The sequence below is a fragment of the Vombatus ursinus genome, unplaced genomic scaffold (assembly GCF_900497805.2).
Source record: "Vombatus ursinus unplaced genomic scaffold, bare-nosed wombat genome assembly UNPS02014180.1, whole genome shotgun sequence".
NCBI lineage: Eukaryota > Metazoa > Chordata > Mammalia > Diprotodontia > Vombatidae > Vombatus > Vombatus ursinus.
This window is the reverse complement of record NW_020953958.1, coordinates 3,176,578-3,190,717: the sequence shown is the minus strand read 5'-3', so window position 1 is coordinate 3,190,717 and position 14,140 is coordinate 3,176,578. Positions and strand designations below refer to the sequence as shown.

General features: G+C 39.7%; 1 pseudogene; it reads left to right on the top strand.

Moving 5' to 3' along the window:
• Positions 1–398: 398 nt before the first annotated feature.
• Positions 399–7,640, top strand: LOC114041791 (annotated as a pseudogene).
• The last annotated feature ends 6,500 nt before the right edge of the window (positions 7,641–14,140 follow it).

Genomic DNA, 14,140 nt, shown 5'->3' with positions numbered 1-14,140 from the left:
GTGTAATCTTGTGATAAGGGCAATTCTCCTTTCTGGACTTTGTTTCTTCCTCAGTTAAAAAAAAAAGGGGGGGAGGAGGGAGTTGAACTAGATGACCTCTAAAGTCTTGTCCAGTCCTGCATCTTATGAACCTATGACCCTACATCAAACCACCTTCCAAGAGGCTCAAGAAACCACTTCAAAATCCGCCTTAAAAAACCATTATGAGGCGGCTAGATGGTGCAGTGGATACAGCCCCGGCCTTGGAGTCAGGAGGACCTGAGTTCAAATCCAGTCTCAGACACACGACACTTACTAGCTGTGTGACCCTGGGTAAGTCACTTAACCCCGATTGCCTCACCAAAAAAGAAAGAAAAAAAAACGTTATAACCTGAATACTTCTCTTCGAGTGAGCCTCCATGGGGAATCAGGGTAGCTACCGACTGTGCCACGATGGGGTGAGGTATGAGACTGAAGGGCCAGGCATGATGACATGCAGTTGTAGTCCCTGCTTCGAGAGAAGCTGAATCTTGTGGATCATTTGATGTCAGGTATTTGGAGCTGCAGTAGGGCTAAACCCAAGCAGGTGTTACCTCTAAGTCCAACTCCAATATAGTGAGCAAAGGGCCACCAGCCTGTCTAAGGGTGGGCAAATGGGCATTGATGGGAAAAATACAGTAGGACAAAGCTTCTGTGCTGATCAGTTTTGAGTCACCACTGCATGTCCAGCCTGGGAGAGGTGACACCAGTTTCAAACACAAAACAAAACAAAATAAAATTAAGCAGAAAAAAAGACTAAAGGCTATAGGAATTAGAGAAGGGGGGAGTCATTTTTGCTTTTCCCCAAATAAATGCTATTCTGCACAAAAAGGCCTTGCCACATCAGTACTTCTGACAATTGACTTTGCAATGATATGCAGCCCATGGGAAAGTATTTCTTAAAGTACAATCATTCCTCAAATAGCCAGTCAGCATGTGTAGGCAAGATATCCAGTTACTGTAATTTAGTGCCTACAAAACACAAAGCACTGAAAAGCTAGAGTCAATAAGAATATTTAATAAACAAGAGGCAGGCAGGGAGAGTACATTATATTATTGCTGGCTTGTTATTCTTGGAAGTCCTATCTAATTTCCCCACCTTAAAAACTAATATCATAAAATTGAGAGTTAGAAGAGATTTTAGAGAATAGCTAGCCCACCCTCCCCATTTCACTTTACAAATGAGAAAACTGAGGCCAGGAAAAATGGAGGGATTGTTTAAGGTTGCATAGGTAGTAAATGGCAGAGCTGAGCTTCAAAACCAGATCCTCAGATTCTAACTCGAGTATTCTCGTAAGTGCCTGCTTAATTTTAGTGAGGCTTTCAACTTTCTCTCTCGAGCCCATCAACTGCCCAAGAAATAGAGGAGTAGAAACAAAAGACCAAAGCTGGAAAAAAATTCTAAGAAGGCAACACAATGTGGTCAAAAGAGCACAGAAATAGGAGAGGAAAATAGGGTCGACCCCACTGTTGTCATTCTCTGGATGACCTTGTAGAAGTCATTTCAACTTTTAGGTTGTCCATTTCTTTGCTTTTAAAAGGTAAGTGTTAGGTTAGATGAACTCTAATATCCCTTCTAGTTCTAACATTCTGACATTCATTCAGCAAACATGCTGAGCCTACTATGTGCTAGACCCTATACTAAGTGGTAAGGTGGGAATGAACATACAAGGGCTTGATATTGCTTTTTATCATCATAGAAATTTAGAACTGTTTGGGACCTCAGAGGTCATATAGTCAAAATGCCAAGTGAAAAATGAAACTCCCCAAAAGTGGTCGCCTAGACTCTACTTGAACACCTTCAGCAATGGAGAGCTCACTATCTCCCAAAGTAGCACATTTCATGTTTGAATCACCTCTGTTTTAACTAGTAAGTTTTTATTATTATTCTATGTGTTTCTGGTCTCTCTAATTAGACTGTGATTATGGACTGTTGCCTAGATGTTTTGTTTAACCAGATTTCATCTCCACAGATAGAGTATGTAATTCTCAACTAACTATATCTTTGCATGTATAAGTAATCATAAAAATGTGAGCTCCTCAAAGACCTTAGAGACTAAATGAGATAGTACGTATAAAAATAAGCCCAATACAAGGGAGGACTTAAGAAGAGCATCAAGAATTACTTCCTTCCATACCTAGATGAACTCTTCCCCTACTTTATCCATCATGGCTTCATACCACAGTGTGGTGGATGGAGCACTGAATTTGGAAGGTCCAGATTCAAATACTGCCTGTCACATTACAAGCAACTTTAGTTGCTTTTTCTTCAGCAAACATGTATTAAGTGCCTACCAAGATCCAGGTGTTGTGCTAAGGGAATACAAAGTAAAAGACAGTCCCAGATTTCAAGATGCTCATGGCCGAATGGGGAAGTCCAATAATATCTTTAGTACCTACCTCACATTCTGGCATCCTTCTCCCATTGGCAACCTCAGAGTATTATAAGGCAATATGTGTAAAGTACTTCCAAACCTTCAAACTATACAAATACCAATTGTTATTACTACTAATAACTGTTATTATTATTGTTAGCATAATCATCATTATGTAAATGAATGAATGAATCAAAGGGCATCTATTAAGCCCTTATTTTGTACTAAGCACTGTACTAAAGCTCTAGGAACATAAATACAAAAATGAAGATAGCCCCTACCCTTTTGGGAAAAATATTCTAATGAGGGAGACGACATATATAGAGGAGTGATGGTCAGGAAAGTCACAGAGATGTGGAGAGGGCCACAGGGGAGTAGAATGATGCATCATTTTAAGTAACAATTGCAGAATCGTTCTGATAGTGGTTCCCAAACTGGATAACAAGGGTAGAGGGGATGGGGTCAGGGTAAAGAGTACATGTCCAGCTGCAAAGAAGGATGGAAATTCCTGGGATGAAAGGTCTAAGAATTTTGTTTTTTGCAAGGCTTAAATGGGCATGATGAGGCCTATATCACATCCAGCAGCTGGCATGCAATTGTCCCTTCAAAATCATTAAACAGCCATGAGACAAGGTTCTGATCAATGTTGTCTCTGAAGAGAACTCCTTACCCAATAGTGAGCATCGAGCTGAAAAACCCAAGCTCAAATCTAGCCTCAGACAATTAGTGTCTATGCGACCCTGGATAAGTCATTTAAACTCTATTTACCTCAGTTTTCTTAACTGTAAAATGGAGATAATAACAACATCTCCCTCATAGGGTTGTTGTGATGGTTAAATGAGGTAATATTTGTAACACAGTTGATGTTATATAAATGTTTATCCCCTTATTCTCTTTCCCTTCAGAGGCAGGAAGATTTGGATTGAAGTTTCATTTCTAACACCTGTTGTCTGTGTGACCCTAGGCAGGTCACTTAACATCACAGTGTCCCAGGCAACTCTTCAAAACTTCAAAACTATTGAACACTTTCCAGTCTTCTTTGGTAAAGGGAGATTTCTATACCAATTTCTATAACAATGGAAACATATATCAAGGTCAGGGGGACTTTAAGGTGACCTGATAAATGTCAAAAACAAGACTTCTCCTTCCCCATCCTTCTTTCTTCCCCCAACAGTTCCTCTTCAGAGACATGCCAGAAAGCCACATTTGGTCTGATTTCTGGAAATCAACTCAACTTGCTTCTCTTAAGTTATCTATAATTTATAGACAAATCCTGAGGTTTTGGCCAGCTTTCCTCAGCCTATCTTAATGTGATTCTTACCCAATGATCATTTTAGTTCAAAGGCCTTTTAGCATTTCACCTGAGGTCTATGTCTAATTGATGATTGAGACATTCTCTCACCCAGTTAAGATATCCAGGCTAAGATGGGATGGGTGATTTCAACTTCACCCTTAGATTACTCCCCCCCATTTCCCCAACCAGACAGTTAGTTTATTAGAGATTATTCCTTTCTACCCCCATACAATGCCCAACAAAATAGTTATCCAAGAAATGTTTTTTGATGATAATGATGATTCCGATAGTGCAGTCACCACAATGAGTAGCACAAAAAAGACCAGAAACCCCCTTGATAAGCAAACACTTAATCTACTTGGAGATATAGGGCAGCCAAAGCAAATGCTATTTTAGAGTGCAAACTCATATGTAAAACAGTACTGAAGAAGACGATGGGTTCTCTTAGCTGTACCATCTCATTAAAAAATCCAAAATACTAGAAACCAAAACAAATTGCACAGAGCTTGACAGGGGACACAACTGAACCACTTTACCCCAAAAGCCTTCATGGGTGAAACTGGAAGACGGGTAACAAATGCATACGAAATTGAACAAATTTGTTTATATTCATATACTGTTCTATTTTCATCTTCAGAGACAGTGGGGCCAACAGATTTGGACCCTAACACCTTGGGCTCTTATGAGCTATATGAGGAATTTGAAATGGCACTTAAAAGATCAAGAAAACAAGGCTGTTTGCACATACGTCATTGCCTGAGCACCCGCTGCACAGAGGGATGGGTGCTCACAGGTACACAGGTGAGCAAACATTTCATTTTTTGTCAGATTGAAATAGGCATACAGCCATTTGCAAAGTGTATTCATCACCCAATGCTGCATGGAAAAAGAAGGCAGAGCTATTTTTACACAAAGGCAGCTTATATGATTCCCTAGTAATAATAGTAGTTCAAAACAGCTGAGTGGATAGAGCACCAGCCCTGGAGTCAGGAAGATCTGAGTTCAAATCCAGCCTCAGACACTTACTAGCTATATGATCCTGGACAAGTCACTTAACCTTAATTGTTTCCAAAAAATATAGTAGTAGCTCATATTTTTATGGTAATTTAAGGTTTACAAAGTGCATTCTTCACAAAAATCCTGTGAGATAAGTAGTTTAACTTGAATATTCCCATTTTACAGATGAGCAAATGAAGGCACAGAAAAGTGATTTGTTCGTGGTTCCTCAGTTACTAAGTGTAGGTCCTGGGATTCCAAACCAGGTCTCTCCTGAGTCTAAGTGCGATGCACTTTTCTGCAATACCATACTATTCTTGTGATATGTCAAGCATTAGAGGAAAGGGCTATGGTTCTCTCTAATGCTTCTTCCATATATTTCCCGATATGTGAAATTTCTTTATGTAGAACTATAACCTTTTATTTCACAGAGGCTTAACAAGCAAATATCCTTAGCAAGACAAATTTGATATTCTGAAGATAACATAGCATTAGACATTAGTAAACCTGGGTCATTAATCTTAGCTCTATCATAAAGCAATAGTATATCCTTGGGCAAGTCACCTAACTTTTATGAGCTTTGGCTTCCTCATCTGTAAAAGTAAGAGGTACACAGGATCAAAGAATTAGAGGTGAAGAAGACCTCGGTTTCCTCATCTGTAAAATGAGGGAGTAAGGAGCAGCTAGGTGGCACAGTGGACAGAGTTGCCATACCTGGAGTCAGGGGTACCTGAGCTCAAATCCAGCCTCAGACATTTATTAGCTGTGTGACCCTGCACAAGTTGCTTAACCCCAATTGCCTCCAAAAAATTAAAATAAAATGAGACAGTAGGACAAAAGGATCTCCTAATTTTCCATTCCACATATTTGACCTACACCAATATTTTTCATTTTATAGAGAGGAATACTGAGGCCCGGAAAGTGCCTTGTCCAAGGTTACACAGGTAAGTAGAAGAACTGAGATTTGACCCCAAACCTCTCACTCCAAATCTGGCATTCTTTCCACTGTACCTCTCTCGAGACTAGATGGTCCCTACCAGCTGTACCATTAATTGACTTACTTCCCAGGTGACTAAGCATTGGCTGAGCTAGAGGACGTCAGACTGAAAGGGACCATATGACTGCATCTTTTGGCAAGGGATGCCCTGCTTAAATTTGCTGCTGTAGCTTCTGATCAAAAGGACTATGACCTTACTTGGGGGAGCCAGTCTCGCTTTATGATAATCAATACACAATAAGAAAACCGGTTAGAGAGTACTGTTGAAAATTGCTTCTTTCCATGACTGTATCTCCGGACGTGGAGATTTCGAAGTCCTAGCCCCTCTCCTTCAGCCTGCCCAGAGAGTAGCAATATGCCCTATTCACACAGAAGCAAAGGAACAACATCAGGCCTCACTTGTTACTTAATAGGCTAGCCCTAGGGAGAAAGCATTGACAGTCAGAGCATTCTAAAATGTTAATTGGACCATTTACTAAAGTAGTGAGTTCCCCATCACTGGAGGATTTGAAGCAGAGACTGGATAACCTCTTATGGAAGATACTGATCTGGAAGACACGGGGCTTGATGAAAAAAAAGGAAATGAAGGCTCTGTGCCTTTTTCCTCCAGGATGGGTTCCTGTGGAAATGCTCTAGCACCTGAGTCAGATAGTCAGATTCCCAGAGGTAGGAGAAGCACAGGACAGTCCTCTGTAGAGTTTGAAGTTAGGGAAGATGCAAGTGAGAACAGAAGGTTTTAGTCTATCAAGGTTTTCTTATGCCTAACATTGTTATAAGGGCTTGGGAGGTGGGAACTGATACAGATAATTATAATATCTCCCTCAAGCAGCTTGCTGTCTCAATGAGGAGACAGAACTGACGTATTTTAATACCTCAATGAATCTGTCATCTCACTGATATGAGTATTTCCTAGCAATTCGCCTGTTCTGGGCCAGGCTAGCTTAGACCAGTAGAGTGGTTCAGTCTGGGATTGGAATGTAACGCAACACTTGCAAACCATAAATTGAAATTTAAAAAACAAATTAAGAAAAAATATTAAGAAAGAGATTTAAAAGGCTATATTTCTTAGTTAATCATTCAAATAAAACATTTCTTCCCTATGCCTTCTCATTCACCACAATAACAGTACTAGGTCAGAAAGGCATCCCTGCAGGGAAGTGAGAATTTCACTAGTCCTTAGAGTTCTAATTCCCCATAGGTTGACTTTTTATGCCTCTAGGATCAAAGAAACAAAACCAATGATTGAACCCCTAATCCATCAGTCCAATCAAAAACCAGGGACAACTTGCCTCTCCTTAAGGGGAAAACAGTCTAGACTGCCTAAAAAAAAGTGTAGGTCCTACCATATCACCCAGGCCTTCTCACCCTATATCATTCTTGTCCATGTCTATCCTTGCATCTGTCCATGGTCCCAGGCCTTCCTCTAGATATTTTTTACATTTTGCGGGTATCCATGCACCATTAAAATTGTTATCTCTTGTCTTGGTCACATCAGCCGCCACCATTTTCCTCTTTCTGTCAGAATGTGGCGTTCAGATTCACTGCCTTCTGTTACACGCTGGCACTGCTGCTCACCACCACGCTCATCTTCTTCACCCTCTGGCACATATAGCATTTGATGAACTGGAGACCGATTACAAGAATCCTACAGACCAATGTAATACACTTACTCTTCTTGTACTTCCAGAATATCTCATCCATGCTCTCTTGTGTGTCATGTTTCTCTGTATAGCAAAGTGGCTTACACTGGGTCTCAATACGCCACTCTTGACACGTCATGTTTGGAGGTGTATAGGTAGACCAGCAATGAGTGGACCAGGACTCCATGATCCTACAACCATCATGAATGCAGATATTCTAGCATACTGTCAGAAAGAAGCATGGTGCAAATTAGCTTTTTACCTGCTATCATTTTTTAAACTACCTATATAGTATGATTTATGTTTTGGTGAGCTCTTAAGATGATATACAACAGACTCAGTCCACGTAAGTGCATTCAAAAGCCACAAAGTGAAAGGATTTTATCCAACAAGAACCTGTTTCCAAGATTAGTTTATGGAATATGATCAGAACTTTAAAAATACTTATTTTTGAAATGTTTCCAAGTTTTTGATGTGTGGAGAGACTGTTTTTATATGTTATGCTTAGACAAAGAAATTAAAGGAATTAAATATAAATGAATATAAAAGGATTACCTCTGGTACTGACAGGTTTGAACTTGTACTCCCTCGGACAGGCATAATTTTCTGAATAATTGTATTATTCACTGACTGTCCTTAGTCTGTTGGAAGTTTTGCTTTACAGGAACTTGTAGCAGCTTATTTTGATTTTATTGAAACACTGATTATAAATCAGCTGTAGAGAGGAAGTACTTTTGAAGGACTGAAAACTTCTGTATAGGTGACCTTGTGGGAAGCCTCATAGGTTTCTTTATATGTCATGTAGAAAATTACATGGGTATATTTGCAGAAGTAAGCGTGGTGAGATTTTTTTCTTAACAGCTGCATATTAGCCCTATATATTGCATGACCTAGGAATTTCCCATAATAGTTTCTTAAAATTGATACGCTTTAATTCTTAAGCATAAGTGAACCTATTAAGAATATATACCAAATTATCCTAGAATGCATTTAAAGTTATTTTAAAGGTTTTCATTTGTAGCAGTCACTTAGTAAGAAATTCAGTATTCTAATTATTGTTACAATCTAGTGATAAAAGATATTCTTAAGGACTTGCAAGTTATACCTTAGATGTTCAGAACAGAAAATGAGAGAGAACATTGTGTAACTGCCCTGCTGTTCCTTAGTGCAATACAATAAAAGTCTAAAATTAAGACTTCTTTTCAGTGCTTTGTTTTAAAGATTGCAGATAGCTACTTGAAATTACTTAATCTACAACTACAATAAATGCATATTAGGTATATTTAAAAAAAAGATTGTTATCCCTCACTTGCACTATATCATTGTCCCATCTCCTTTTTTAATCCTGATGTTATGATGATATCCTGTATGCCACTTCTTTGGTCCAGGCAGACATACATAGAGCATCGTCTGGTTACTATGACACACTTTCAGGCAAATACTCTTGCTGTCCTTTCCCCTGGGGGGAGGGGGGGGACAGGGATAGTACATACTCTATGCACACCTACAGGTGTGGGTCATTGTTGGGAATATGTTACAGATTCCTTCCATCCACTATGTATCTCTCCATTTTTCTAAGTTACCATCAACTTTGGTTCTTTGGAAATTGTGTTATTCCTCCTAAATGAAGCCTTTCTTGATGATCTCTTACCCCCAGGGATTAGCTGTCTCCCTCTTGAAATTGTTTTGATTTACTTTGTACCTGATTTGTACTTACCTATCAACCTGTTATAACCCCTACTTCTCATACTCTAAACACCTAATACAAAGTAGATTCCTAAAACAAGGGTTTAGAGTGGAATGGAATGGAATAGAAGAGTTGAATGAAATCCAGTTGAATAGAATAGAATTTAATTGAATTTAGTTTTTGGATCCTGATATTTAAGCCAATCCTCTAAAACTTCCAGTGAAGCAGCATGATGTAATGATTAGGCTGGAAGGAAGACTTCGGTTGAAGTTTAACACACACTGACTGTGACTCTGGGCAAGTCACTTAACCTATCAGTGTCCTAGGTAACTCCATAAGACTACACATTGTAAAGAGTTTCCTCACTGAAAAGTTTCTTTTACCAATGATGTCACCAGGCCCTATCATGAATGCAGTTGTATGTATCTTCAAATAAGGAAGGAAAGAAGGAAGGAAGGGAAGGAGGGAGGGAGGGAGAAAGAGAGGGAGACAAGGAGGGAGAGAGAGGGGGAGAAAGGAAAGAAGGATGGAAGGAAGGGAGGGAGGAAAGAAATGAAGAAAGGAATGAGAGGAAGAAAGAGAGTGAAAGAAAAAAAGAAAGAAGAAAAGGAAGGAGAGAGAGAGAGAGAGAGAGAGAGAGAGAGAGAGAGAGAGAGAGACATTACCCAAGTAGCACAATGGCATATTCTTTCAGGAGAAACACTCTTTGCATCTGAAGCCTACTTTATCATAACTGTCAAAACAGACTCAAGCAGTACATAATTTATAACCCTTGGGTGGCTGCTGAGGGAGGAGGGCTAAAAGATTGGTTTATTTTTCTTATTAATATTTATTGACTAAGAAGGAGCACTGCTCCACTGGGTTGGAATACCCATTTCATTATAAAGAGAAACATTTTATTTTTTTAATTTTATTTTTTGAGTATTCATCCAATTGCCCTGCTTTGGTGCTGGCCTGAGCAGGGACAAGTTAGATAAGACCAGGTTAGACTTAAGGACTCGAGATTTGCATTTAAGAATTGAGTGGTGTGGAAAGGGACTGATACAGGGACAAAGAAAACAGATCTCTGAAGAAAGAGAAACCAAGCTGATTGTTTTTCCACCGAGTAGACAGCAAACTCTCATATACACACTGCAGTAAAAGAAATGTTAGGGGATTCACTTCTTTCCATTAACATTAGCTTGTTAAGATGCACGCAAGAGAGACAGAAGCAGTATTTTCAGTCATCACTCATGCGAACTAACAAACCAGATTGAACCAGGGCTTGAAAAAGGGAATAGTGCAGAAGAATGCAATATCTTCCTATCCTTGACTTAACTCTGATCATATCCCCAGAATTTACCCTCTCTAGATCCATACTTCACCATCACATCCAATTCAGTCATCCACTCAGGCCATCTCACCATCTTCCTACTACTACTTAGCTACTCTTACCCCCTTGGACCAGATCCTCCAGGCTACACCTGAGACCTGGCCCTCCACACCAAAGTCTTCCTGAATTCATTCATGCCACAGTCCCTGGGAAAGTTAATCTACTCATCTTTGGAGTTGCTGCCCTGAAGCTCAATCCAGGTGATTGGAGTGCATGTACACTAGCCCACAAAATCCATTGTTTTAACAGCTGACCTTAGACATCATAAAATATCTCAACTTCATATTCTATCTAGTCATCCATCCATTGGCCAGCCAATGGCACACAATATCCATCTACCCACCCCACACACATCCCAGAGCAAAACTCCTTACCCTTTTATATGTTATCTTCCCTTGATAATTCGTAAACGCTTTGCTGGCTGAGACTTTTTCAGTCTCTCTATTTTTATCTCTTTCCACATCTCTCTCCTCTTTGTTTCTGACTTTCTCTTCTTCTTCTTCTTCTTCTTCTTCTTCTTCTTCTTCTTCTTCTTCTTTTTTCTCTCTCTCCCTCTCTCTCTCTCTCTCTCTCTCATATAAATATTGGTATGCCCAAGATTCAGCACACAGTGACTGACACCTAAAAGAACTTAAATTTTTTATTCATTTCTTCCATTATTCTCAGTTTCCCCATCCAAAATTTTGTGATTTCATGATTGCTGTCTTCTAAGTCCCTTCCAGCTTTATCATGATGGATTCTATGTTCTAACACTTTCTATTCTAAGTTCACCCTTAATGTTAGTGCCTTCTTTCTGAGATTAATTATAACACATCCTGCAAATATCTTGCTGTACATAGTTTGCATTTTGTCTATCCTATTAGAATGTGAGTTCCTTGAGAGCAAGTATTATTTTCATCTTTCCTTGTATCCCTAGGACTTAGTACAGTACCCAGCCAATAGTAAGATCTTAATAAGTGTTAGTTGACTTGACCCACCCTTTGTTCTAAAATTCCTTCCAGGCATAGCATTCCATATTCTATATATCCTTTTACATATTATATAATATAACAGAAAATATTTTCTAATGTAAAATAATTATATAATATATTAATCATATATATTCTTCATCAATGTCTTCATTAAGCATTTGAAGAAGAGAGAACAAAGAAAGAAGAATGGGGAATTGTAAAGGAGTGGAGAAAGGAAAGGAGAAAAGAGTGGGAGGGCAGGAGAAGAGGAGAAAAAAAGGAAAGAAGCTGGGAGGAGTGCTGTGGAATATTTGAACTCACTCAGAAACAGAGGAACATAATGAACACCTTCAAAGGTAGCCTTCAACTGTTCTTTCCCTTCATTTCCCTCCAGTTCCACAAACTTCAGATCAGATTCCTCTCCTGAGTCACAACCAGTGTTTTGTGCTTCTGTAAACATCTCCCTCCTTGTCTTTTTTCCTTTCCTCTTTTTTTTGTTGTTGTATTTTATTTTTCTTTACCAAGAAGCCAGTCAAGATGGCTAGTGGGAAGGCTTCTGTTTTTAGGTGTGGTTTTCACATAGAGCTTTTAGACCTTTGTTTTAAAAACCTTTTCTGGGAAAACTCACTCCAAGATAAAAAGTCTATAATCAGAGAAGGAGAATTACAGCCACCTAAATCGATTCAGATAGAATCAGATTCCCCAGCCCCAGCCCTCCCTGCCACTTTCTAATCCCAGAAGGCTTTATTAAAAACCTTTTCAGACTAAGCGTAAGGTGCATTGTACTGTGGCTATCAGACAAATGAGAACTTTATCTTTTCACCTCACTTTCCATCACTGTGCCTCCGAACTGAACAGAAGAAGAGCCAAAAATAGCTGTAGTAGGAGTGGGTGGGAGTGTTGGTCATGAATTGGGGTGGGAGGTACATCTGTCCTAGTCCTAGTGTGGTGGCAGCTGCTCTCATGCCAGAGAAATTATGAAAGAGCCCTCAGAAAATATTGGATTTCAACAAATTAGTTGGGAAATGTTTACTCAAAATCTACTGTATTAGATCCTCAGTTTCTAGGCCCAGTTTTACTGCCGATTCACTGAATGACTTTGGGGGAATTGCTTTCCCTCTCTGGGACTCTGGATCCTCATCAGTGAGATAATGGGGTTGGTCTAGATGACTGCTGCCCTTCCAGATCTAAGATTCCATAGTTGAAGTGCTAACACCCTGTATTCCTGTGATAGCTGCCGTGAGGATATAAGCACTTGTTTTTGTAGCAGATGCATATTGTTCTCTTTTCAATCGCCTCAACTCTCACCCTCTTGTATTTCTAGTGATAATGGGAAGCTTCTTAGAGCCTCAGGTCAATTTATATGGTCTAGCCATAATAAGTACTTATTAAGTGCCTACTATGTGCCAGTCATTGTTCTAAGTGCTGAGAGTACAAAGAAACCCCTTGAGGAGCTCACAATCTATTGGGGGAGATAACATGCAAACAGATGTACAAACAAGCTATATACAGAATAAACAGAAATAATCAACAGAGGGAAGGCACTAGAATTTAAAGGAATTGGAAAAGACTTACTGTACATGGTGGAGTTTTAGCTGGGATTTGAAGGAAGCCAGGAAAATCAGAAAGCAGAGATGAGGAGAGAGAACATTCCAAGCAAGGGAAACAGTCAGAGAAAATGTCCCAAGCTGAGAGATTGTTTGCATTGCTCCCAGAGTAACAAGGAAGCCGGTGAAGGGAAGGGAAAAAGCATTTATACAGCACCTACTATGTGTCAGGCACTGTGCTAAGTGCTTTTACAAATATTATCTCATTTGATCCTTACAACAACGCTGGGATGTAGGTGCTATTATTACGTAATTTAACAGTTGAGGAAATTGAGGCAGATGGAGGGAGCAATTGTTTGCGAATGTAAATGCACAGATTATTATTGTTCAGTCTTGTCAGACTCTTCACTACCCCATTTGGGGTTTTCTTGGCAAAGATAATAGACTGGTTTGCCATTTCCTTCTCCAGCTCATTTTACAGATAAGGAACCTGAAGTAAACAGGGTTAAGTGACTTGCTCAGGGTCACAAAGCTAGTAACCATCTGAGGCTGGATTTGAACTCAGATTTTCCTGATTCCAGGTTCAGCACTCTCTCCTTTGCACCCCCTAGTTGCCAGTGTCACTGGATGGAAGAGTATATGGGGGTGGCAGAGTGATTTAAGGTATAAGAAGACTGGAAGGTAGGAGACAGGTTAGGAAGAGTTTTGAATGTCAAACAGAGGATTTTTGTATTTGATCCTTGGAGTCGTTGGAGTTTACTGAGTTTATGTCTAATGCAGTGGCAGGGAGTTTGGGAGAAAAAAGGCAGAGTGGCAAGATCAGACCTGTGCTTTAGGAAAATCACTTTGGCAAATGGATGGAAAATGGCCTGGAGCAGGAGAAGCTTGTGCCTAACAGACCAACCAGTAGGTTATTGTTCTGGTCCAGGCATGAAGTGATGAGGGCCTGTACCTGGGTGGTGGAAGAATCAGAGGGGCAAGTGAGCATATTGGGGTGGGCAAGGGCATAGAAATAATAGGAATTGAAATGGTGAATAGAAAGGGGTGAAAAAGTTTTTCCTCAACCCCAAAAAAATTTTAACGGGAGGTACTAACCATTCTGAGAACATACTTCCTATTCCTAAGGCAGGTAAGAGATGAATCAATCCAGCTGATCTAACAGCTAGGAATGAGGACTGAGGACCAGTTAAGACATCTGTACAGCTACCTGAGGGCCATTATACATGTCATACAAACTGGGCTGAAAATCTAAATAACAAAAGAG